Source organism: Rhineura floridana, chromosome 1 (genome assembly GCF_030035675.1).
Source record: "Rhineura floridana isolate rRhiFlo1 chromosome 1, rRhiFlo1.hap2, whole genome shotgun sequence".
In the NCBI taxonomy this organism is placed as follows: Eukaryota; Metazoa; Chordata; class Lepidosauria; order Squamata; family Rhineuridae; genus Rhineura; species Rhineura floridana.
In genome coordinates this window covers 305,508,296-305,533,827 of record NC_084480.1, presented here as the reverse complement: position 1 = coordinate 305,533,827, position 25,532 = coordinate 305,508,296, and the positions used below count along the sequence as shown (strand labels likewise).

At 44.9% G+C, this 25,532-nt stretch overlaps 1 long non-coding RNA gene across 6 annotated transcripts in view; it reads right to left on the bottom strand.

Annotated features, from left to right (window-relative positions):
- Positions 1–1,152: 1,152 nt before the first annotated feature.
- The window catches only part of LOC133375157 (uncharacterized), a 104,266-nt gene continuing 79,886 nt past the window's right edge, over positions 1,153–25,532 (bottom strand). For 3 of the 6 annotated variants that reach the window (XR_009760083.1, XR_009760081.1, XR_009760079.1), the window contains one exon: positions 20,813–21,107. This is a non-coding gene — a long non-coding RNA (uncharacterized LOC133375157). Of the gene's footprint in view, positions 1,235–20,807; positions 21,108–25,532 lie in introns of those variants that run through there. The other 3 variants (XR_009760084.1, XR_009760082.1, XR_009760080.1) reach the window with 3 other exon arrangements.

Below are 25,532 nucleotides of genomic sequence, written 5' to 3'. Positions count from 1 at the left end.
CTCACTAGTGATTTAAATAATTGAGTCCTTCAGAGAAGTGATTTAAATCATGATTTAAATCAAATCAACCCTGGGTAGATCATTTCCTGGTTCAAGCTCAGAAGCTATGTTTAAGTTTCCCTAGGGAAGAAAGTGAGACTTGCCCATAGAGAAAGCCAAGATTTTAATGCTTGGCATTAGTGAGTTTCCCCCCCCACACACACACACACAAAGAGGGTTGAGAATGCTCAGTGGACATGGAATGAAGACTGAGTGTTGCAGAAGGAAAACTTGGTGGAGGAGGAAATCAAACAGAATTGTTGGGACTCTGAACAGAAGTTTGTCATATGGCAACATTTTGTTGCAGGGTCTCACTTACCTTGTTCTATTTAATTTTACCATGACCAGTGGAATAAGGCAGGGGGGTTTGGGGAAAAGGAGGAGTCTTTTGGGTTGTAAACCTCACAAATTTTTAAATAATGCTCCAGCCTAATGAAAGATGGTTTCGCTTGCCATAGCACCAACAATTAACATCGGTTTTTTTCTGCTTTAAGGACTAGGAGGGGTCTCTTACCAATTCTCAGCACGCTTAACAAACTACAGTTCCCAGGATTCTTGGGGGAAGCTATGACTGTATGATACTGCATTAAATTTATACTGCAGATGCAGAGGAAGGGGGGAATAGGCACCCACTACCCGCACTTTTTGAAAACAATTGAAGATGTTTTTCTTTTGACAGACTTTTCCAGCTGGATAAAAAAGTCTCTGCCTTATTTATGTTCTTTTGGTATTGCTTTTAAACTTTTTCATCCAGTGATGCCTCCCCCATCCCCAGCCCATATAGTCTACCCACATGGGAAGAGCTTTTCCAGCTGGATGAAATGTTCCTTTTGTATTGTCCTGAAAACTTTTTCTCAGTTATATTTTGTACTCTTTTTAAAACTATTTTTTGCTGTTTTTATTATATGTTTTAAATCATCTTGGCACACATGTAAAAGGTGATTCATTACTATTTATTAAATAAATAAATAAAATATAGCGTGTGTGTATATGTGTGTAGAGACAGTTTATATATTTACACACTGCACACATGCATATAGACACGAGCTGCCATAGGCCAGATCCCTGGTGTTGAGGACTTGGCAACTGGCATGCAGCAGGAAGCCTCTGGAACCGGCCAATCTTGTATCTTGTTGCCTTCAAGTAACCTTCTCAGCCCTCATCTTCAACCTGCAATTTTACACTGGCAGATATCCTGGTAGACAGGAAATATAAAAGACTCACCAAAGTTTTGCCTTGCAAATCAGTCCTGGTGTAGGCAAGCACGCTATTGCTATACACATAATTAGGAGTAATTGTTAGCTGTGCCCTGTAGTTAATCCTTTCATCTGAAGTGATACAAGATGAAGAAGCATTTGAAAAGGCTGTCATAGAAACAATTAGAATCCTCCAGCTCAGCTTCAGTTTTCATAAAATTCAGATGTGATCTCTCTTGTATATATTTTCTACTATGATTTGTTGGCCACGTAAACACTTAAAGGATATTAAGGAAATTCACCTCACCAAAAGCCCAAAATATGCACCCACGGCCTTGGTCGCATAAACAGTTACTCTGGCTTTCATAGCCCTTTAATGTGGTTTTAACTTCTCAGAAGGATTGAAATGGGGAAATAAACAAGAATACGCAGAGAGAGAGAGGAGCTTGTGCCCCTGTTTCTTAACTGGTTGCATGTGAGGATGCTTTAACAAAATACAGGCCCTCCAGATCCCACTGTTTCATTCTCTAGAGCAGTTTCCTCCAGGTATACAAAGAATGACGTGAGGAGAGCTTGCATATTCTCACATCGGCTGGTGTTCATGCATGTGTGCAAGATGGGGTGGTGGTGCTCAGATGACCTTACGTACTGAAAGAAGGTGTGAAGCGGGTTGCAAAACTACCGTCCCCTACCCTTGACGTGAGCTGCAGCCACAGTCTGCAGACAGGTGCAGCGACCACCACCACCCCTGGTCCATGTATTTTGGCCATGTGTGAAGAGGCTCTACAGATACACTGGTGTACACACCTCACAGTCCTCTATGCCAGGGGATCCTGGTTGGGCCAGGGTCCCTCTTGACGTAGAGCCAGTTCTCACACTGGCTGAGCATGTGGGGATGTCAGTATCGCAAGCATCAATGGTGGAGAGAAGTGCTCGCTGCACCTGCCAGTGGAGGTAGCAGGCGGGGCTAGCCTGCATGCGCCCCCTCACATATTCTTTCGTGACATGGGGAGCCAAATGAATCCCCGTGTGTGTGTTGGGGGGGGGAATGGCGCTCATGATCCTAAATCAGTAGTTCCCCAACTTTTTTTCTCCCCTCAGACCACTTGAAAATTGCTGAGGGTCTTGGTGGACCACTTTGTGATTTTTCTCCCTGCTGTAGCCATAGTAATTCCACATAATTCAAACTGTAATGCAACAAAATATAACACAAAAAATTAAAGAAGGAATAAAAGTACAATTAAAAATCAATATATTTAAGGCAACATGTGCCGTCTCCAACCACACATCCACAAACACTCCACGGACCACCCAAATGAAGACTGGTGGTCTACACTAATAACTCATTTCAGTTTTATACCAGATTTGTCACGGCACCCCACCAAAGAATTCCGGGTGTTCAGTTTGGTGAGGGTGACCAGAATTATCTTTTAAGAGGTCTGTCTACCTCTCCTCACAGAACTACATTTCCAGGATTCACAGGGGCGGAGGAAATAAAGACAGCAAACAAGGTTCCAGCCCAGGTCTCTCATAATCTCAGTCTAAACAATCCCTATTTAATGCTACAGTACTGACATGCATTTGGATTTCCTGACAGAGAAGTGTTGTGGGATGGCCATTTCCAGACTGAAGCCATCTGGAGCAAATTGTTCAACTGAACTGTTTGTGCCTGCAGGTATCTCCGGCGTGGGCTCACGCCGCTTGCTTCAGATCTCTGCCAACATGGCACGGTTAACTGTAAGGGGTTGCACAATCGGGAGACGCACACTTTGAATAGGCACAATACTGCTTTCCCCACTATGTCAAGGTTGCTCTTGTGTACTGAATCCATACTCAACAATGCGTCTCCCCTGCCAGTTGTACTTATTAAGCATAGGAACACAGAAAACTGCCTTATAAGCTTTAGCAGTGGCTCTCTGGGGGTTCTCTCCCAGCCCAACTAGAGATACCGGGGATTGAACTCGGGACCTTCCACGTGCAAGGCAAGCGCTCTACCACTCAGCTATGGCCCTATGACTGTATTTTGACTTTCAAATCTGGATAGTAAGCAGGTGAAGTGTGAGATCTGCGTATAAATTCAGTACCCAGCTCTTACGCGGAAACTGGATCGCATGATGTTGCTGTAGCATACCAGATTTGAAGTTCTGGACCTTTTACAGCACACCCCTATGCAAGTCTACTGAGAAGTAAGTCTGACTAAGTTCAAACACCGTCTGTGTGTGTGTGTGTGTGTTCTGTCACTCGCTTGTCAGATACGGCTGGGAAAGACTCCTCTCCCAAGCCCTGGAGAGGTGCTCCCAGACCCTATCAAGCTGGCTGGACCAATGGTCTGTCTCAGCATTAAGGCAGCTTCTCAAGTTCTTAGGTTCTTGCAGAGGGATCCATCCAGAAAGGGCACGTCTGTGAACTGTGCCTCTGGGAGGAGAGGAAGGAGAGACGAGACAGAAGGTGCTGCTTCTCACACTCCTGTTTATGTAGACACAACCTAAAATCCAAAGTGATTCATGGCAGCAGATCTGGATTCATCCAGCAGACCCAGTAACCTGCCTCTACCAAGCAAGTGCACACCATTTGCAGCCAATGGGGGAACAATAAAGTCGAAAGTCCGCTTTTTTCCCTGGAAGGCTACATCTGGAAAATAGTACAGTTCCAGTTTTTAGAAACCACCCATCCTCTCCCCCCAAGGGGTGATAAAAGCCGGGCTTTTGCCTGGATGCTGACCAAGGAAGAAGGGAGAGCAGTCCTACCTCTTAACTGCTGGGCTCAAGCTTTTCCAGGGCCCAAAAAGCTACATTTTGCATTCCCAGCATTCCACCATCCAGCAAGGGCAAGGATGGCAGGCATCCAAGGCAGATGAGCAAGTGAGCAAGTCTTGATGTGTAATTATCATGAAAGCAAAGCAGGCTTGAGCAGAGCAAGGGGACACCTCCAGAGGAGATGAATATACATAAACAGAGACTATCTCGGGTTCCCCTGCAGCACCAGCACATAAACCTTGAGATTAGAGTTATTATTTTCAAAGCAGAGGGGCAGGGCAGAGAACAGGCATCTCTGGCTCTGGAGAACACCTTACAGCCTTTGCTCAATGGAATGATGGCTCCTTCCTCAAAACAGCTGACACTACAGCCAGCGGTGGCTGGTGGCTCCATGTCAGTGGGGCAGTGGAATCAGCTCCAGAGGTGCTTCAGCACCTTGGACAGCTCCTTGAAATTTCAGAATACAACCTGGAACAGATTCCATTGCCCCACTGACATGGAGCTACCACCGCCACTGACTACAGCTGAGCCACTATGGGGCACCCGACACAGAAGGGCAGGTTCAGAGCCTTTTTCAACCCTGATGGTCACCCCATGGCTTTGGGCAGACCACAGCCCCTTAGCTTTGAACGACTTACAGCCAGAATAGCCAACATGGTGCTCTCCAGATGTTGCTGGACTACAGCTTCCATCATCCCTGGACATTGTCTGACAACATCGGGAGGGCACCATGTTGGCTGCCGCTGACCTGCAAGCTCATTTTTTGGTAGAGAAGGCAAGAACAGTAAAAGTTCTCGGTACTGTAATATGTAACAGTATTTTTGGGGGGAGGGGGAGACTCATCGCCTCCATGATACTAACAGCAAGCTCATTCTCAGAGTGCGAATCCTTATGGAGCAAAAATGGCACTACGCACACACGAGAGGAAGGTGTCAGCATGCTTGAGGAAAACCAAAAGGTTTGCAAGTACAAAAAAAATCTTTAGGGAGAAAAAATGTCAGGTGGTGGGGGAAGACCCTAAAACAGCTCAGTGAGGACTGAGCATGTTCAGTAGGCAAGGAACATTGGCTGGATTTCTTGGGAGGGGGACTAGAACCGAGTAGCCTGGAAGAGCTATGATCCACCCTGTTTCCTTGGTTTCCTCTTCCTCCTATCCAAGGTGGTGGTGGGATACTCATGCCCTTAATAGAGGCTGGCTGCACAATGTTTCCATCCAGCCCTGAACTCTTTGATGCAGTGCAAGGAACTGCACTCCTGTGGCTGGGGACTGGATGAGCACCTCCTGCACAACAGCCCCTAAACCTCCCCACCACTTCCCCAGAGCACTACAACACTCGGGTTTGGGGCTGGCCATACCTGAGGGAAATGTAATCCTTGCTCACTGCTCACTTTTTGGCCATTCCCTCTTTACCGTTCCCCACCCTCCATGGTCGTTGAGGACCCTCCCCGAATCCTCAACCCCTCCCCAAGCTTAATAAATTATAAAAATCCAAGATTAGCTTTTGTTCGAGGGCATGGCTGATTCAGAAGGTATAAAAGAACACTGGTAATAGCAGAGTGCAAGTTCAAAACTGTCTTATCTGTGACTAACACCAGTACTATGCGTCTGTTCAAAATGGGTCACATACTTTATCTCGGTAATCTTTAAAGCAACCCTGTTAAGCAGGTCAGCATTATCCCCATATTGCAAACAGGGCACCGAAGGCAAGAGATGAACGACTTGCCAAGAAACTGCCCTGATAAGTCATAGCTAAAGCAAGATTCAAAGCAGGGGATTTCCCACTTCACATCACACACTCTTAGCTTTTACGCTACACAACACTAGAGCAGCCTTCCCCAGCCTATCACCCTCCAGATGATATGGCCTACAATTCCCATCAGCCTCAATCAGCATGAACTAGACAATGCCTTCTGCGTCTTTCAAAGAGAGAGTGCTTTGTCTGCAACTGCATGTACACAACAGTTTAAAAATCCAGATCCAGGAAAGGTACGGACCTACAACAGCAAGCCACTCCCACCTAGTCAGCAGTGGAAAAGCCACAGCTGTAGTTGCTCACAAACCAGAGGTGCCAATCTTTTATTGCATTTATATTCCAACTTTTTCTCCATGGCGTTCATGGTAACATACATGGTTCTCCCCCTCCTCATTTAATCCACACAATAACCATGTGAGGTAGTTCAGACTGAGAGGCAGTGACAGGCCCAAGGTCATCTACTGGGAGCAAGGGCAGGATATAAATCAAATCAATCAATCATGAGCTTCATGGCTGAGTGGGGATTTGAACCCTGGTCTCTACGATCCTAGTCTGACATTCTAACCCAATCTTTCTGGCAATGCTTCCCACATCATGCTTCTTCTATATGGAAGTCTGCCTACCATTCTACCCCAGTATCAAAAAGTGCTAATTGTTTATTATTTATTTACTGAATTTATATCCCGCCCTTCCTCCCAGAAGTAGCCCAGGACAGCAAAGAAGAACACTTTAAAACATCTTTAAAAAAAGATTGTTATTGACTAATGCATTTGCACATTGGCATCAACGTGAGTGGCACATGGCAAACTAACAGTAAAAAAAGACAAGATCCTTGTGCCCAGTGACTGGCAATCTAAAACTCAATCCAGGCGGAAGGAGCACAGGAATGAGGAGGAAGATGAAGGCCAGGGTACCAAGGGGGAGACTATGCATTTAGTCTAGCATACAGTGCCTTGCAAAAGTAATCAGTCCCCTGACCAATGCTCATATTACTGAATGGTACATTGTAATTTCGTTCTGTATGATATTTTATTTTGAAACACTGAAATTCAAAATCAATTATTGTAAGGTGACATTGGTTTTATGTTGGGAAATGTTTGTAAGAAACATAAAAAACTGAAACATGTTGCTTGAACAAATATTCAACCCCCCCCATTAATATTTGGTAGAGCCACCTTTCGCTGCAATAACAGCTTTAAGTCTTTTGTGGTAGGCATGTACCAGCTTCGCACACAGTGTCGGAGGGATTTTGGCCCATTCTTCTTGGCAGATTCGCTCCAGGTCTTTCAGGTTGGTTGGACGTCGCTTGTGGACCTAAACTTTCAAATAGTGCCACAGATTCTTAATGGGATTGAGATCAAGACTCTGACTAGACCACTGTAGGACATTCACCTTTTTGTTCTTGAGCCACTCTAGTGTTGCTTTCGGCCTTGTGCTTGGGATCATTGTCCTGCTGAAAAGTGAATTTCCTACCAAGCTTCAGTTTTTTAGGGGACTAAAGCAGGTTCTCTTGCAGTATTTCCCTGTAGTTTGCTCCATCCATTCTTCCTTCAATTTTAACAAGATGTCCAGTCCCTGCTGATGAGAAGCATCCCTGCAGCATGATGCTGCCACCACCATACTTCATTGTAGGGATGGTGTGCCTTGAAGCATGGGCAGTGTTAGGTTCGCACCTCACATAGTGCTTTGAGTTTCGGCCAAAAAGTTCTATATTGGTCTCATCTGACCACAAAACCTTTTCCCACATCGCAGCTAAAGCACTTTCATGCTTTCTGGCAAACTCCAGATGTGCTTTCAGATGGTACTTTCTGAGTAACGGCTTCTTTCTTGCCACCCTCCCATACAGGCCAGTGTTATCCAGAGTTCTTGGTATGGTTGACTGGTGCAACATTAATCCACTGCCAGCCACTGAACTCTGTAGCTCCTTCCAAGTGATTGTTGGCCTCTCTGTGGATTCTCTCACAAGGCTCCTTCTTGTTCGAGCGCTGAGTTTTGAGGGACAGCCTTTTCTTGGCAGTGCCTGGGTGGTGTGATACAGCTTCCACTTCCTGATTATTGATCCAGCTGTGCTCACTCGGATATCCAAACACTTGGGTATTATTTTGTACCCTTTTCCTAATCTATGCATTTGTATTACATTGTCTCTCACTTCTGCGGAATGCTCCTTGGTCTTCACTTTCCTTCAGATCCACAGCCTGACCAACGATCCTTCAACGGTGGGGGTTTTATCCTGACAATGTGACAGCAACTTTAATGGTTCACAGGTGGAGGCCAATGGTAAGGTACCTGTGTCCTCGACAAGGCAATTTATTTCATCTGTGTAAACTGGGAGCTTCCACAGCACAGGGGTTGAATACTTGTGCAAGCAACATGTTTCAGTTTATGTTTCTTACAAGCATTCCCCGACACAAAACCAATGTCGCCTTACAATAATTGATTTTGAGTTTCAGTGTTTCAAACTAAAATATGCTTCTGGATACCAGCTGCCGGGCAGCGTAAGTGGGAAGAGTGCTGTTGCACCCTGATCCTGCTTGCAAGCTTAAAGCGTTTGGTTGGACACTGTGGCCAACCTGATCCAGCGGGATCCTCCTGGTGTTCTCACATGATTAGAAACATGAAGCGCAGCTAAAAAAAAGGGACAGGAAGCAGGCTGAATGGCAACAATGGCCAAAAAGAAGCCAGGCAGGGATGGGAGCTTGGAAGACGAGGCGGGATCTAAGCTGGAAATGTCGTTTCCGACAGGATACAAGATGCCTGGGCTGCAATTCAGAGTGGCAATCAGAAGAATCAGAAAGGCTTTAAAAGATGAGCAAATTCCAGCTGCTTTGGCAACATTGGTGTTCTTTTGCAATGGTTAACCTCAGAAGACACTGGGGATAAAGACTTTCAGTGCAATCCTAAACATGTCCACTCAGAATACTTACTGAATGCAGCGGGGCTTCCTTCCAGGTAAGTGAAGTTAGCTGTCTTTGTGGTAGGGAGACTGCCTTCTCAATTTTACTTGGATACTCTTACAGCTGTCTGATCTCTCTTGCTGCCTGTCTAATTTATGCCAAGAGAAATTTGCATGTAACAAGGTTAGTTTACCTTGAGATGGGGACCTCTGTAATCATACACACACAATGCACCCTCCACCTTAAAGAAAATTCAGAGTTTGCATGCAGTACTATGAAGGAAACTGTTTTGGTGCTTTCGCAGCTTTACCACAAGAAAACGACATCTGACAAGATTCCAGAATAGCAGGTGCTGTTAGTCTGCTGCAGCTAAAAAGCTATTATGAAGTGGGCTCTTGTGTTTGGGAATTCATGCTGTGATAAATCTGCCTCTAACGTGCCAGAGTTCTCTTTGCCTTTTTGACATCTGAAGATGAATTTAGAAAAAAAGAAAGTGAGGGGAGAGAGGGATCGTGTGCTTTTTCTTTCCACTTACTCTGGCACACTTGGGTTCTGAGACGGTTCCACTCTCACTCCTTAAGAGATCAGCAACCATCTTCCCAGTCTCATGCAACCGGTCCTGATGTCAATGAGAGCCCTCCTCTACCTGGATAACAAGGCAACACAATCCTTGGGATGCTGCCTAAGACCAGGTCAGACTATTTGTCCATCTGAGTCAGTGTTCTTCACTGGCAGTGACTCTCCAGAGGTTTCCCCATCACCTCCTGCAAGAGATCCTTTCTGAAGATCATTAGCAGAGCTCTGATCAGGCCAAAGGCCCATCTAGTCCTGCAGCTTGTTTTCACAGCGGATGACTAGATGCTACTGGGAACCCCGCAAGCAAGGCCTGCGTTCACTAGCACTCTTCCTCACTTCTGATTCCCAACAGCTGTTAATACAGAGTCATACTAACTCCAACACTGAAACTGGAGGTTTTATACGAGAATATGTGCTTTATCAATAAGCTATTGGCTCGTCTTTTTATTTATGAACCCAGATTGGACCTTTCTAGCCCCACCCGTCAGAATTACACTTAAGTCTAAGCATAGCATACAGGAGAGCAGATGTGCCGTAAAGAGGAAGGGGGAAATCAAGTGGTAGAGACACGTGCTTGAGGGAACACAATGTTTGGTAGATACCTTTTGCTCTCACACTAAAGGATCTAGGAGCATAAGAAGCTGTCTTATAAGGAGACAGACCATGGGTCCATCTGGCTCAGTATTGTCTACACTGACTGGCAGTTGTTCTCCAGGGTGTCAGACAGGGGACATTCCAGTCCTACCTGGAGATACCAGGGACAGGACCTGCATGCAAAGCAGATGCTCTGCAACTGAGCTACGGCCTTCCAAACCTAATTTGGGGTGGGAAGGAATTCTGCTTTGGTTGGATTGGGTTGGAGTGGGGAAGAGAGGACCATTTCCCTCTGTTTGGAATATGTGATATTGTCCTGGTGCACGATAATATCCAAGGCACTTATGAATCTCAGACAAGGGTGGCTAACCTGTCGGATTACAGCTCCTGTCGTTGCTGACCACTGGCCATGCTGGCTGGGAATGATGAGAATTGGAGTCCAACATCTTCTGGATAGCCACAGGTTAGCCACACCTGACCTAGTGTTTACTCTCTAAAATAAGAGATGCTATGGTGAAAAGTGCTTGTCACACCCAAGGACTTAGAACCACTTCCTCCTAATCTTGCATGTTTGAAGCTGGTGTGTGTTTGCTCAGTGGTTAAGGAGGAGGCCTTCTGCATATGATCAGGGACGTTTTTCAACTAATGACAAATGCACAATTCTGAGAAGGGGGGGACAAGAAAAAAGTTTAATTTTCAGCTTTCTCAAGAAGTCTGGGTTTAGGTTTACATTGTCAGTTGAGTTGTTGGGTTTCCCAAGAAGAAATCCAGTTTAAAAAAGTTCCAATGACAAATTTTGAAAATGGCTTTGCATGTGTGAGAAATGTCTAATCTTGAATGTATGAATTGCTTTTCGCTGAGCAATATGCTGTGCTCTGGTGAAACTAAAGTAAGTAAATTACTACATGCATACAGCCAAACATAATCGTTTCAGGAATCAACACTACTGTTATCAGTCTTGGTGTTTTTGGACTTGGTGTAAACTGCCTATACAGCATTTGTGAGTGATGTTAATATCAGGCACAGAGTTCAGTGAGGATGTCAGCTAGCTTACTTTTTATTAACAAGTTTCTAGCCCTTATGGTGATGGTATGTGGGTATGACAATATTCGAGAAGCCAAGCAGTGATTAATAGGGTTTGAGAGATAAAGCTACTGTGCCTTGAGATGCTTTTTGTTCTTCAGTTATGGCTAGAACAAACTGCACCAAATATGTGAAGTTATGTTAATTTAATTAACTTAAAACATTTAAGTTGTAGATTTTACTTGGAAAAAAAACTATACGAATTAGATGCTTCTAGATACAGAATGCACACAGATTTCCCATGTGCTGTGTTTAATTCTTTGTTGCTTCTGAAATAAGACTAGAAGAATATTTTATTTCCACACTTGAAGAGGTTTATTTTAGTCTATTTTAGACTATGTGGGAGTAATCTCCCCTTGTGTCTCTGCATGAGTATTCTGGAAGTGCCTTGATCAGGAGGAAGGCAGGACACTGATTTATACAGGGAAACAACAGACATCCTGGCCTGAAAGCGAGTAATGCCGTTCTATTGGGAATGCTTCAATATTCAAATTACATCTAATACAGAGGTGGGGATAGAATTACCTGACTCCAGTGGAGACAGACTGATTCAACCTTGCTTCTTCCCAAAAAAGGCACACAGAGATGCTGTGGGTAGCATCTTCCATGAGTACATATTTTTACATTATAGATTTATTAACATCCTGCCTTTCCTCCAGTGAACTCAAGGCATCGTACGTGGTTCTCCTGCCACATCTTTTATGCTCACAACAACCCTGTAAGGTAGGTTAGGCTGAATGATGACTGGGTCAACCCAGTGAGCTTCATGGCAGAGTAGGGACATGAACCTGGGTCTCCACAGCCCTTGTCTAACCAAGCCCCCACTCCTCAATCTGGTGCCCTTCAAAGGTATTGGACTACAACTCCCATCAGCCTCTGCCAGCATGGAGAAGGCTGCTTTAACCACTACACCCCCTTGTCTCTCTTTCGTTTTTTTCCCTTCGTGGCAGATTACAAATCACGACTATATACCCTGGAAAAGAGCTCAAAGTCCAGACTGCAACTGAATTTCTCCCTCTATCTCTGACCCTGGTTGGCTCATGTCATTTGCAGGCCTAATATCTATGCTGATGAGCAGTGTGCTCTGCAGAGGCTTCACCGCAGTCGAAAAACTCTGGATTGTGCCGAGCATATCAGGAGGAGGGGCTGCAGAAGAAGCGTCCTAGGCCTTCACCTCTTTCTGTTATGTACGCTCAACACACACAACCACACTCTTCTGTATCTTCCTGGGCAATGGCCAGAGTTTATCACAGAGAGTTGAGTCATGCCAGCCTCAGGTAACCTTCCGCCGGTCTCTTTGATCAAGGGTTTTCTGAAGGGCGAAAGGAAGGCGCCATTCCCTATCAGGGCGATAAGAGAGACTCCACTTCATTTAATAAACACAAACCTTTGCTTTCTGTGAAATAGCTATATTGCCTTTTAAATATATACGTGTGTGTGTGTTTGCCGTGCCGATTCACAGGCCCTGGGAACAGAATGATCTCGGCAGTTAAAAGCCAATAATAAGATGACACCTTTGTGACTCTAGGCTGAAATATGGACGTTACACCCGATTAGTGCAATGAATCTTCTGGGCTTTTGCCAGCCACTGAAAGCAAATGTCTGCTTTGACTCAATCTCTTCAGTAAGCAAGCCCTTTCACAATCGCGACTGAGAAATACAGAGAAAGTGACATAGAAGCTGCCTTTTTGTGAAAGCCAGCATGGTAAATGGTTAAGGAGTCAGATGAGGAATGGAGAAACTCAGGATCCAACTCCAACTCAATTCTGCCAGAAAGCTCATTGGGTGACTGTCCTCTAAATCTCTCTCTCAGCCTAGCCTACCCTACCCTACCGGGTTGTTGTGAGGACAAAAGGAGGGGAAAGAACACAACCTTGAACTCCTTGGAGAAAAGGTGGGGCATACATTAATCCTAATCACAAAACCGCTGCCCAAGAGTGAATCCTTATATAGTCAAAACTGCATTATTTGGACTATTAACTCCCATCAGCCCAAGCCAGCATCGGCAATGGTCAGGAGTGATAGGAGTGGTAGTCAACAACATCTGGACACTGGGTTTCTCCAAGCTAATGGCAGAGGCTCTTTGGGGTCTCAAGGAGAAAAACCTCTGCGTGCTACTTGTTTCCTGGGATGGACACATACGAAGCTGTTTCATGCAGTCTGTTTACCTTCATTACACTCTGCTACTCTGTCCAGCAAGGTCAGGCAGGACTGGTTCTTAGCCCAGGTGCCCAAGCCTCTTCGAGCTGGAATTGACCAGGCGCTTTCTAAACTCAAAGCACGTGTTCCACCACGTGAACTCTGCCCCTTTCCCCAGGAGCAATCAATACCCACCGCCAGGGATATTCACCATCATCACCATCATCATGTGAAAGCAAACTTATCCCTCGTGTGAGATACCGATTGCTCCCGGAGAAGCAAGCAGAAAGCAGCCACTTCCATTTGAAAAGCCTGATCCCGCATCCTTTGGCTTACAAGAGGTGGTGGGACAAAAGGCAAAGCACCTAAGAAGACACAGTGTTGGTTTCACTGTCCATGCAGAACCTTTGAAGCAGAGAGAGCCAACCAAAAAGCTTTCAAAATGGAGATGCAATTCAGAACTGGCACCAGGGGTTGGCATCACAAGGCACTTGCAGAGGCCCATTCCCCACCCAGGGTCCCACCGCTGATGCCCATTGCCCCCTGGCCTGGCTCCTTCTCACTTTGCTCTTGCTGCCTTCCCACATGCCCTATCCCTATACCAGCCGTTCTTAAATTGTGCTCCACAGCACGCCTGCATTAAACATTCATCTGGATTTTTACTGTGCGCTTATGGCTTCTTTTATTTCTATGCTGTAATTTATAGTATTATAATTTGCATTCCAGAGGGAGGGAGGGAGGGAGAAGGAGCAAACACAATGAAGCCAAAAAACAGGAGGAGGGAAAAGAGGTCAGAGGACTCTAGCCAGAGGGAGTACTTCCACCAATCAGAGAGAATTTTGGACTACAGCCTGCGGGAATACACATAGAAGACGTTCTTTTTTTTTTCTCCTTCTGTTGGAGTGTTTGACTATGAAGGGAGACCCTGCTTCAAAAAACCCCTTGGCCATGAAACTCAGGCCAGCACCTCTCTCTCAACATAACCCACCTCACAGGGTTGCTGCAGGGAAAAACACTGGAGGAAGACCTCTTTGGAGGAAAAGTTTGGTATTCAATACAATTAAAATGCCATGCATGTTTACACGGATCATCTGCAGTCTCTATAGACCTGATTCTACTCTATACTCAGGACTAAAAACCGACTTGACTGTGACAAGTCAGAATAATCTCCATGCAGCAGCACTTGTAAACTGGAACAGAACTGGGATGCAGAGTTGTGAAGCCCATCACTGCCTTGTTTTCTTTGCAATTCCAACAAACATTTTACCGCATTCAAATTTAGGCAGGGGAAAGGAACCTCAGGGCCAAATGTGGCCATTCAGAACACTCTTTCTGTCCCTTGGAAGTCTCCCTAGGCCACATCCCTTACCAGTCCCGCTTTGCAACCTCCGTTAAGTGCTTTGCCTGGCTGATTAGTGCCACTGAATGCTGATAATGCTTCTTGCTTACCTGGATGGAGAACAGAACGGGGTGCATGAGAGTGTGCACAGAGTGGCCTACCGCACAAGAGGTAAAAGTGACGTTAGTCACTCCACCCACGTTGGCTTCTGGCCCCACCCACCACCAGACACAGCCCTCAGAAGGTTGTCCAGAAGAAAACACAGTCCTTGGGCTGAAAACATAAGAAAGCGTAACCCCAACTTGCAGAAATGTGTTTGTGGAATATGGAAGTGGGCAGATGTGGTGGGGAGATTCTTAAAGCAACAGGACAAACAAACAAAAAGGGTAAAGGTGGAAGAACCAGGTAAAGGTACTCGGATCTCTCATGTCATGGCACAGTAATGCCCGTGATGGAAACAGGCCTGAGGGTTGCTGTGTTCCTCTTTCTGCCGCCAAACATTCCAAACTCATTAGCTCAAAGCATTCAAACCGCAGCGCCTATGCAAAAAAAAAAAAAAAAAAAAAAAAAGCAGGGAGCAAGGTTGGCCATCCCAGAAATGCAGCTCGGCAAAGAAACTCACATGACTCCAGAAGGAACAAGCGAGACTTGCCACATTCTGCAAGGGGAGAAAAGAATGTTCCTGACAAGTCAGATTGGCCAATGGCCCCTGGGGCTTGCGAACAGGGGAAGGGCCATAGCTCAGTAGCAGAGCATCTGCCTTGCATGCAGAAGGTCCCAGGTTCAAACCCCGGCATCTCCAGGTAGGGCTAGGAGAGACTACTGCCAGAAACCCTGGAGGGCCACTGCCGGTCAGACAATACGGAGCGACATGGACCAAAGGTCTGGGTCAGTATAAGGCGGCTTCCTATGTTCCCTGTCTCCATTACAGATATGGTGAAGAACAGTGCTATAGATGCCTCTTATCTATGAAGCAGTGGCTTTTGCTGTTTTCGCCTTTGTTTTCCAGGGCTGGGTTACCTTCTCGGTAACACAGATGACTTGGGAGAAATTCAAGTAAGGAAATCAAGGGTAACGAAACGGTGGGTGGTGGGCAGTAGAATTGCAATGTTCAATCAACTGATCAGGATAGCCAAAGCAGTGCCTGCCAGTTGTTCAACAACTCCAACTCCCTTCAGTCCCTTCACCCAGCATGGCCCATGGTCAGAAATGCGGGAAGTGTAGTCCAACAGTATCTAGAGGGCCACAGGTTCGTTATCCCTGCTGTACCTGGGAATGTCAGGCAAAGACAGGCAACTCATGAGTGTCATCACTAAGCTACGCCCCTTCCTGACCTGTTCTAGAATTTGACATGGGTGGCTTTAGACAGCCCCATATATATGTTGAATGAATGCCTAAAGGAGTTTCAGGGCCACATTGGCTACCATATCCTCCCCGCTGCCCATGCATTTAAGCATGCACAAGAAGGGGCACCACAGGTGTACGGATGCGCACTCAAAGAGCTCCCGCACACCCACAGAGGATGCCAATGTGTGAATGTCAGCATGGACATAGAGCCCCTTCTACCATGTGTTAAGCGTGCAAACAGCATGGCCGGCAGGGAGGATGGAGCTAGGCTGGGTGGCACTGCAACCCTTTCTTTGCATTCTTTCAATGCGTGGAGGCGTCTGGCCCTCCCTCAATGAGAGGTGTGACTGCATCACCACCAAGATGGACTGGCAGGAGCTGTGAATGCCAGAAGTTAAAAGTAGTCTGAGTTTCTTTCGCCTGAGGGGGGGGAAGAGACGTTTCACGGAAACTGGGATAGGTAAGATCAGACTGCATTGTGTGAGGATGCAATATAGACATCTTTTGCATTTAAAAAAATTATATGATACAAAACCAACGCCATTCCCTCCTGCCCACATCAAAAGACATAGCAGAGAGCGCATCAAAAGCTGAAGAATGCACTCCACTCTACAGACAGGAGCTGCTACACCCCTGGCTTCTTTCACTGCAGGCCTTAGAGCTGCCAAGAGCTCTCTCTTCAAATGGGCAGCCTCATTAATGCCACACAGCAAACAGAAAAGAACTTTTGAACTCCAAGAAGAGACCCCCAAGCTGTGTTTGCAAGGTGTCCCTACTCTCTAAATTCTGATAAATTAAGTCCAGAGCTATGAAACCCAAGAGAACTGGCTGCCTTAGCACATGCAACAGCAGGATAAGAGAATTGTGGTGTATTAAGATCCGCACAAAGTGGTTACCAAAGCTAAGGGAAGTGTGAGCTTCTGCCCAGACTCTTACTTAGTTCTCACTAAGATGGCAAACTTGTGCCTGGACTGTACCATTTTAGGCTGTGCCGCGGGAGTGGGGGTGGCACCCCTGAATGCTCCTCCACAATACAATTTGCTCCCCATTCAGCAGGGATGGGGAGCAGGCCTGTGGCTTTCCAGATGTTATTTATTTACCAATTTGATTTATATATTGCCCTTTGGCCAGATCATAGGACTGTTTAAAATAAAAACTCGTAAATAAAAAACATACATAAAATCCATTGGAAACAAAAGACAATCTTTTAAAACACACATTGCAACAAATAATTGAATGACAGTTACTTACCGCACCAGCAGCAATAATTAGGTCTCTCCTCCTCCAAATGTCGTCAAAAATGATGCATCTTGACCAACTGCCTGAAGCTATGAAGACATGAGGCCAGATGCACCTCAGCCAGGGAGGCAGTTCCATATACAAGGAGCCCCCACTGAAAAAGCCCTTTTCTGAGCCCTTAATACCATGTACCTCATCCAGGGAGTCACCAGGAGGATGTCATCTGCTGATCTTAAAGCACAGGCAGGTCAGTATGTTCCTAGTCCACGTCATATATTTAAAGCACATGACTTCCCCCAAAGAATCATGGGAAAAGTAGTTTGTTAAGGGAGCTGGGAAGTTGCAGCTCTGTGAGGGGAAAACTACAGCTCCCAGAATACTTTGGGGGAAGTCATGTGCCTTAAATGTGCATTAGATGTGCTTTAAATGTATAGTGTGGATCTGCCTGTTACTCCCATCATCTCTGTCCACTGGCTGTACTGACTGGGATTAACGTGGTCCACGACTGGCTAAACGGTAAGCTGCCGTATGGGCACAGACCACACAAAGGTAACAGAGGAAGAAGAGCCCCTGACAGGAGCAGCATCTTCTCTACAGAGCTTGGCCCATCCCATGTGTCCTGACTACACACAGATGGATTAATCATTCATAGGCTGCAGCAAATCTTTTGTAATCAAAGTCCAAATCCTCAACAACGCAGGAAATTAAACACGACATTTCAACACATTTTGGTGGGTCAGGGGGATCCCCTTAACTTTCTATTTCTGTTTCTTTGTTTTGCAAACATCTCCACCCTGGTTGGGTCAAAATGGGCCACACATTTCATACAGCTTCAAGGTATATCTGCACCTTGCTGCAAAGCACAATACAACTACACTTCTGATTTTGCATGATGTTCCAGCAACACCCAGGGAGGGATGATTTATAACCTCCAAACTTAATAAACAAACAACAAATAATTAATTCAAACTAAGTTTCCCATTTTCAAATACTTCCTGAAAAGGCATCCACACAAACTGGTCACTTATAACACATTAAAACCCGCTGGTTTGCAACTAAGAGCCTTGGTACCACCTAGGAGCATATCTTAAACTTTTGGTAATGCTGACAATACACTTTGCAGCTGGGGTTCCCAGTCCACGAGTTTCATTCCGGTGGCCTATGGCACACCTGCATTAAACATTCATATTGATTTTATTGTATTTTTTATGCTTCTTTTACTTCTTCCATTGAATTGCAATTTGCATTCCAGAGTTCAAATTCTAATACAATAAAATACAACGTAAGAAATAAAAGCAATAAAAATACAATTAAAAATCATATAGCATCTAGTACAGTGCATTACAATTACAACAGGTAGAAAAATCATTAAGTTGCCACCAAAACCATCAGCAATTTTCAAGTGGTCCATGGGGAGAAGGTTTTGGGAACCACTGCTTGCAGAAGTGTATCATTTTTGAGACAAAAGACAGATTGCCTTTTGACTCTCTACATATGCAAGTGAGAGCCAGTGTGGTGTAGTGGTTAAGGTGTTGGATTACGACCTGGGAGACCAGGGTTCGAATCCCCACACAGCAATGAAGCCCACTGCCTCTCAGCCTCAGATGAAGGCAATGGTAAACCTCCTATGAAAACCACTTACCATGAAAACCCTATTCATAGGGTCGCCATAAGTCGGAATCGACATGAAGGCAGTCATCCATCCATCCACATATGCAAGTATACTAAGCACAATCATTTATCTGAAGCCTAAGGCTATAACCCTATGTACACTTTCAATAAGTCCCACCGAATAAAGTAGGACCAACTTCTGAGTTAACATGCAGAGGATCAGGCTGTAAAGTATTCAGAACTTGCCAGAAGTAAGACATAGTAATTACTGGGCAAAACAGTCTTTCTACAAGAGATGGAAAGCAAATGTCTATGCTGTTTAGTTGGTACAGTCATAAATATTCATAATTTGAAAACTGAACATCTGCAGAGCCCAGACAGTTGGAGGATATAAAACAGGCACACAATATTATTCACATGAACTTAGTGGATGATCCAGGAGAGAAGCAGGACTGCATATCCAGGATTCTAGGTCCACTGATGACTTGCTAGCCCTTCTGCCCAGCAGGAAGCTCACAATCATAAATACAATGCATGACTCACTGCAGCATTTGCAATGATTAACCTCAACTCAGACATCCCCCCTCCCCTTCAAAATCTCTTTTACAGTCTTTTACTCAATGGATTTGATTTGATAGAGGACCATGGTTCAGCCTACAGACACTGTAAATATAGACCTTAACAGGTATTTCATTATTAAATTCAAAACTCAAAAAAGTCACTTTCTTTCAAAACAGATTTTTAGAATTTAGCATTTTCTTTTTAAAAAGTGAGAACTTAAAAAAAACACCTCTCTTTTTATTTTTTATGGAGTCAGAGTTATTTAATTTTGACAAGCAATGTTCTCCAGGAAGGCTTTGTCAAGTTTGCCATGCTTTCCAAAGAACTACCCCCTGGTCCTTGTTATTTTAAATGCACCCTTATGATTGCAAAGATATCCTCCAATGGGCAAAGTTTGGTGAAATTGTGAAAAGTGGGGAGGGAAGGAAGAAGTACAACCCAGCAGGATTTCTAGCAGGCAGTGGACATTAGTATTTGCAAATTGTTTAGCTAAATAAATCATATGTTTATATATTTCCTTTGTTTAAAAAAATATTTTTGTTATGTGCCTTCAAGTCAACTAAGACTTATGGTGACCCTATGAATCAGCGACCTCCAAGAGCATCCGTCATGAACCACCCTGTTCAGATCTTGTAAGTTCAGGTCTGTGGCTTCCTTTATGGAATCAATCCATCTCTTGTTTGGCCTTCCTCTTTTTCTACTCCCTTCTGTTTTTCCCAGCAGTATTGTCTTTTCTAGTGAATCCTGTCTTCTCATGATGTGTCCAAAGTATGATAACCTCAGTTTCATCATTTTAGCTTCTAGTGACAGTTCTGGTTTAATTTGTTCTAATACCCAATTATTTGTCTTTTTTGCAGTAAAGCTCTCCTCCAACTCATTTCAAATGAGTTGATTTTTTCTAACCCTAACCGTAACCCATTATTTAACAGGATGCAAAACACAGTCACTCAGTGCAGAATTCTGAATTTTAAAACATCAAACAAACCTGAATTAACACCACCGTTCCAACACCCTCTCTGGAACCTGATGATGTTGATGCTGATTGGAAGTTTAGGTTTTAGTGTTGTCGTTTTTAGAATAGGTGTCAGTTTATTCTGCTTTTATTCTACATTTTATACTACATATGACTGTCTCTTTGCTATATTGCTGGGGTCTCCAATGTGGCACCCACAGGTGCACATGTGCCCGTAGAGGCCTTCCCTAGCACCCACAGGATCCCCCCCTCCTACTGAAAACAGAAAGAAAGCTTGAAAGAAGCATTCGGCTGTAGGCAATGGGACACTTTGTACTGTGTGCTTGGTTGTGGTATGTAAAACGGTAGGTGTTCCCGCACTTATAGTGCAAGTCGTTTCCGACTCGTAGGGTGACGTCTTGCGACGTTTACTAGGCAGACCATATATATGGGGTGGGATTGCCAGTTCCTTTCCCGGCCTTTCCTTACCCCCCAGCATATGCCGGATACTCATTTTACCAACCACGGATGGATGGAAGGCTGAGTGGACCTCGACCCCTTTTACCGGAGATTCAACTTCCTCCTTCCGTTGGAATCGAACTCTGGCCAGGAGCAGAGCTTCGGCTGCGTTACCACCGCTTACCACTCTGCGCCACCTGGTACCAATTTGCAAATGTGCAGACAAAAAAAGTTGGCGACCCCTGTATCATATTGTATGCTATCTTGCATTTATTTATTTATTTCATTTTAACATGATTTATATACCACTTAATTTTTAAAAAGCCTCAGAGCTGTTTACATAAATCAATATAAAACATTCCTAAGAAAATACCGATAAAATCAACATACATTGAAAAATGATAGATGATTGGGTAGGTTTATCTAAACAAAAAAGTTTTCAGCAGGCATCAGAAACAGTACAATGAAGGTGCCTGCCTATTATCAAAAGGAAAGGAGTTCCAGAGAATAGGTGCTGCCACGATGAAAAGATCGATTCCACGGAAGTGCCATAAGACGATCTATGCTCCTATTTTGGAGAAAGAGCAGGGTATGAACATACTGAAAACAAATATATTTGGAAGCAGCAGCAAATGTTATGAAGGTATGACACTACCAGGAAGCATCTGACTGGACAACCCCTTCATATTTCTTGCTGGGTGCATTCCCGAGGGCAAGAACCCTTCCCCTACAATGTGCCTCCAACCACGCCTTCCACCCTCGGAAAGTGAACTGTACTGCAAGAGCGTTTCACATTCTCAAAGCCAGGGATTTGGAGCCTGTCTTTCATGTGAAGGCTCCTGTGATGTCGATGCTGACCGGTGGGTGTCCCCACCCACCCCACCCCCAAGACAGAGAAAATCCATCCCACAAAGACTGGCTTAGCAGCATCTCTGCACTTTGTGGCGTGAGAAAGGAAGACAATGGAATGCACAGAATGGACAAGGGAACAAGTGAGAACTTACACTGGGCGGGAGACACCCGGGGCACTACATAAAATGTGACGGTAGGCAACCAGGTGAGTGCCTTCTGAATAAATATGTCGACTGGCAAGCCAAACTGCTAGCCCAACCAACCCTAAAAGCTTCAGACTGGCAACAATTCCTAACAAACAACCTCCCAAATGACTTATACTGACCCAGACTACTGGTTTATATAGCCCAATGTTTGTTTATTTTTTATTTATTATTGCATTTATCCCACCTTTCTTCCAAGGAGCTCAAGGTGGTATACATGGTTCTCCCACTATCCATTTTACCCTCACAACAAACCTGTGAGGTAGGTTAGGGTGTTGACAGTGACTGGCCAAAGCTCACCCAATGAGCTTTATGGCCGAGTGGGGATTTGAACCCTGGTCTCCCAGGTTCTAGTCAAGCACACAAACCATTTTGCCTACACCAGGTATGGGAAACCTTTGGCCCCCCAGATGTTGCTGAACTACAACTCCCATCAGCCCCAACAAGCAGGGCCAATGGCCAAGGCTAATGGGAGTTCCCCACGCCTGGTCTGCACTGATTGGCAGCAATTCTCCAGGGCATCAGGGAGGAGTTTCTCCCAGCTCTATCTAAAGATGCTGGGGATCAAACCTGAACTGTTCTGCATGCAAAGCAAATGCTCTACCACGCAGCTATGACCCTTCTCCAACCATGTGAAAGGGAAAAACAAAGCTGAAAGGGAAAAAACCTCCCAATGCCATTCTGAAAGCAAGGGGATGCAAGGCGGTTCCTAGTGTGGTTGCCTGGGGACAATTCTACCTTGTTACAGGTGAGCGAATAAGCATCTGTGTATTATCCTAATTTCAAAACCAAAGGCACATGAAGCAGCTGCAGTTCAAAGGGACCAAGAGGCCACATTTTCTCAATGTTCTTTACTGAAAGGGTCTTCCAGGTCAAGAATCATGCCAGAAGGTGCTAAACAGTGGATACAATGTAGACAGATAAGTGAAAGGAGAGAAAAAACCCCTCTGTGCATACACAATCGCCCCGAAATTACTGTAGCAACTACCAGTGACTTTGCACGTAAGAATTTAGTAAGATGGATCAACTGCCAGAGAAAAAGAAACTTTTTGTCACTTCAAAAACAATGCAGTTCTTCAATAGTTGTTAAATAAAGGGTGATTGGGGGGTTATTTATTTATTGTTTGATTTATATCCCACCCTTCCTCCCAGTAGGAGCCCAGGACAGCAAAGAAAAGCACTAAAAACACTTTAAAAAATCATAAAAACAGACTTTACAATATATTAAAACAAAACATCTTTAAAAACATATTTTAAAAAAGCTTTAAAAACATATTTAAAGAAAAAAGAAAGAAAAGGTTTAATAACATATTAAAAAGCATTTCCAACACAGAAGCAGACTGTTTAAATAAGGAACATGCAGGGATAACTAGGCTTACCCTGATTCATCTAGTGGAGTTGCCAATCTTTTGGACCAGAGGGCACATTTCAAATTTTGAGGGAGCGTTATAAAAAGACTGCCATGGGTGTGTAGTGTAACACCAAAGGGGTGCCATGAGGGGCAGGTATAACACATTAGAGTCATGGTGAAGCTTGACTAGTTGAATTTCTGTCTGCCATACAGCTCAAAATGCACAGAAAGGCAAAACAGAAGCTCTTTAGAACCTCAGGGATTCCTCTTGCCTGGTATCCAAACAATTGCATCTTGGATTTCACTCATTAGCTAAAAACACTGGCAAGTGGAAGCAGCCAGAATGGCTCATTTCACAGAAATCACTTAGAAGGTTAACTGCACATTTTGCTCCATACCTTTCTTTACAGGACTAGAGACTTACTTTTTTTTTTTTTTTAAAGAAAGCTCAGACTCTGGGCCACCTGCTGGGGGTACCACCAAAGGCCTCTGCAAGCACCATGGGCACTGGGTTGGCAATCCCTGATCTAGTAAATTAAGCATGCTCGGTTTCTTTGGACTGCATCCAACGGACAAGACTCTTCAAGCAAAGCTTTACAGATTTGCCCTAGCCACTGAAACAAGTCCAAATTAAGGAGGTCTTTTGGGACTTCCAAAAAAAGTGCTCAGGCAAGTCTGAAGAGGAAGGAGTCCCACAGCTGTGGGGCAGCCATCTAGAACATCTCTCTCTCTCTGTGTGTATGGTGCAAGCAACACACCAAGAACAGACAGATGTGTCATTCACCTGGAGGGCAGCAGCAGCTACCTCTGGGCCAGCAGCCAAGTGGCAGAAAGCATCTCCTCTTCCTCTCTCACCAACCCCTTCTTCCTGGTCATGCTGCTCTGGCATTTCCGCAAGTGCTTCAAATGGCCTTCGAAGTGGCAGCTGGGACAGCCAAACACTCTGATTCCCAAGCAGAGGAATACCGCACAAAAGCGGCTGCATCACTCTGCCTCTCTGCCCTACCTTGAAAAATAGCGACTGGTGTGTGCGTAGACATGCACGAGCATGTGTGTCAGAGAAGCCCAAGAGAGAAACGGCATGTGTAAGCACCTTCTGGATTATCCTACCTTTCACAGGGTCTTTGGGAAGGGGTGGAGCTCAATGATAGCGCATCTGTTTTGGTCCAAGGTTCCATGGTAGAGCATCAGTGCTCGACGGTAGAGCATCAGGCAGAAGGTGCCGGGTTCAATCCCCAGCATCTCCAGGTAGGGCTGGGAGAGGCCCTGGTGAGCTGCTGCCAGTCAGTGTTGTTGTTATGTGCCTTCAAGTTGACTACGACTTATGGCGACCCTATGAATCAGCAACCTCCAACAGCATCTGTCGTGAACCACCCTGTTCAGATCTTGTAAGTTCAGGTCTGTGGCTTCCTTGATGGAATCAATCCATCTCTTGTTTGGCCTTCCTCTTTTTCTACTCCCTGCTGTTTTCCCCAGCATTATTGTCTTTTCTAGAGAATCATGTCTTCTCATGATGTGTCCAAAGTATGATAACCTCAGTTTCATCATTTTAGCTTCTAGTGATAATTCCAGTTTAATTTGTTCTAACACCCAATTATTTGTCTTTTTCACAGTCCATGGTATGCACAAAGCTCTCCTCCAACACCACATTTCAAATGACTGTCAGTCAGTGTAGTCTATACTAAGCTACATGGACCAATAGTCCAACTCAGTATATGGCAGCTTTTTCCAGATAAATCCATATCAATACAACATAATGATTTTTGTGGGTCAGGCTTAGGGCCTCTTCATAATCCTCCCCCCCCTCCCGAAGGCATCGGTTGGAGAGGTGAGGCTAAAGTGGGAGGTGTAATGCAAGCCCCACTCCTAAATTCCCTACACATGCTAGCTCCACTTTGCATGGAGAGATTCAGGTAAATATTCCTCTCACTCAGCAGTCCTGATAAAGGTGGGTTCCTGATCATGCGGAAGATTACAAGCATGCTTAGTGGGGTGACACTGGGGCAGGTCTCGCATGAGTGCCCTTACCCACATGCTTCCAGGCAAATACTGGAATAGGGCCCTAAGTCTCATCTGAAACATTCCTTGGCAAAACTGCGTGGCTCCAGCCAATACTTACTCCACTGCTGTCGATGGTGTTTTTTGTAAGGATGTTTAATTGTGTCATCTCAGTGCTCCTTGCTTTTCTTTTACTTGTATTATTTTATGTATTTGTACACTGCCTCAACTTAAGATTTTTTATCAAAGAAAAGTGTGATACAGGCACCCAAGCAAAACAAAATGGCTCCATATTGTGACCCAACAGATTCTTTGTATCAAGTAGTTCAGCTCCCGTGAAGGAGAAGACCTTAAAGGAAACTTGGATATGATCATGTCTTGTTATGTGCCTCTGTGAAATGAGGAGAGAATTATGACAATTGGGTAGCAAAGGAGTAAATTTCCTATTGCCAAACCCCTCTAACGCCACAACCTCCTCCAAAAGGGAAAACTCCTCTTTTTTTCCCATGGCTCCAACCTACAGTCCTAAATTCATTATTCCGCCTTCTTCTCTTCTCTCCCAAAGCATCTCAGGCCCAGAGCCAACCTT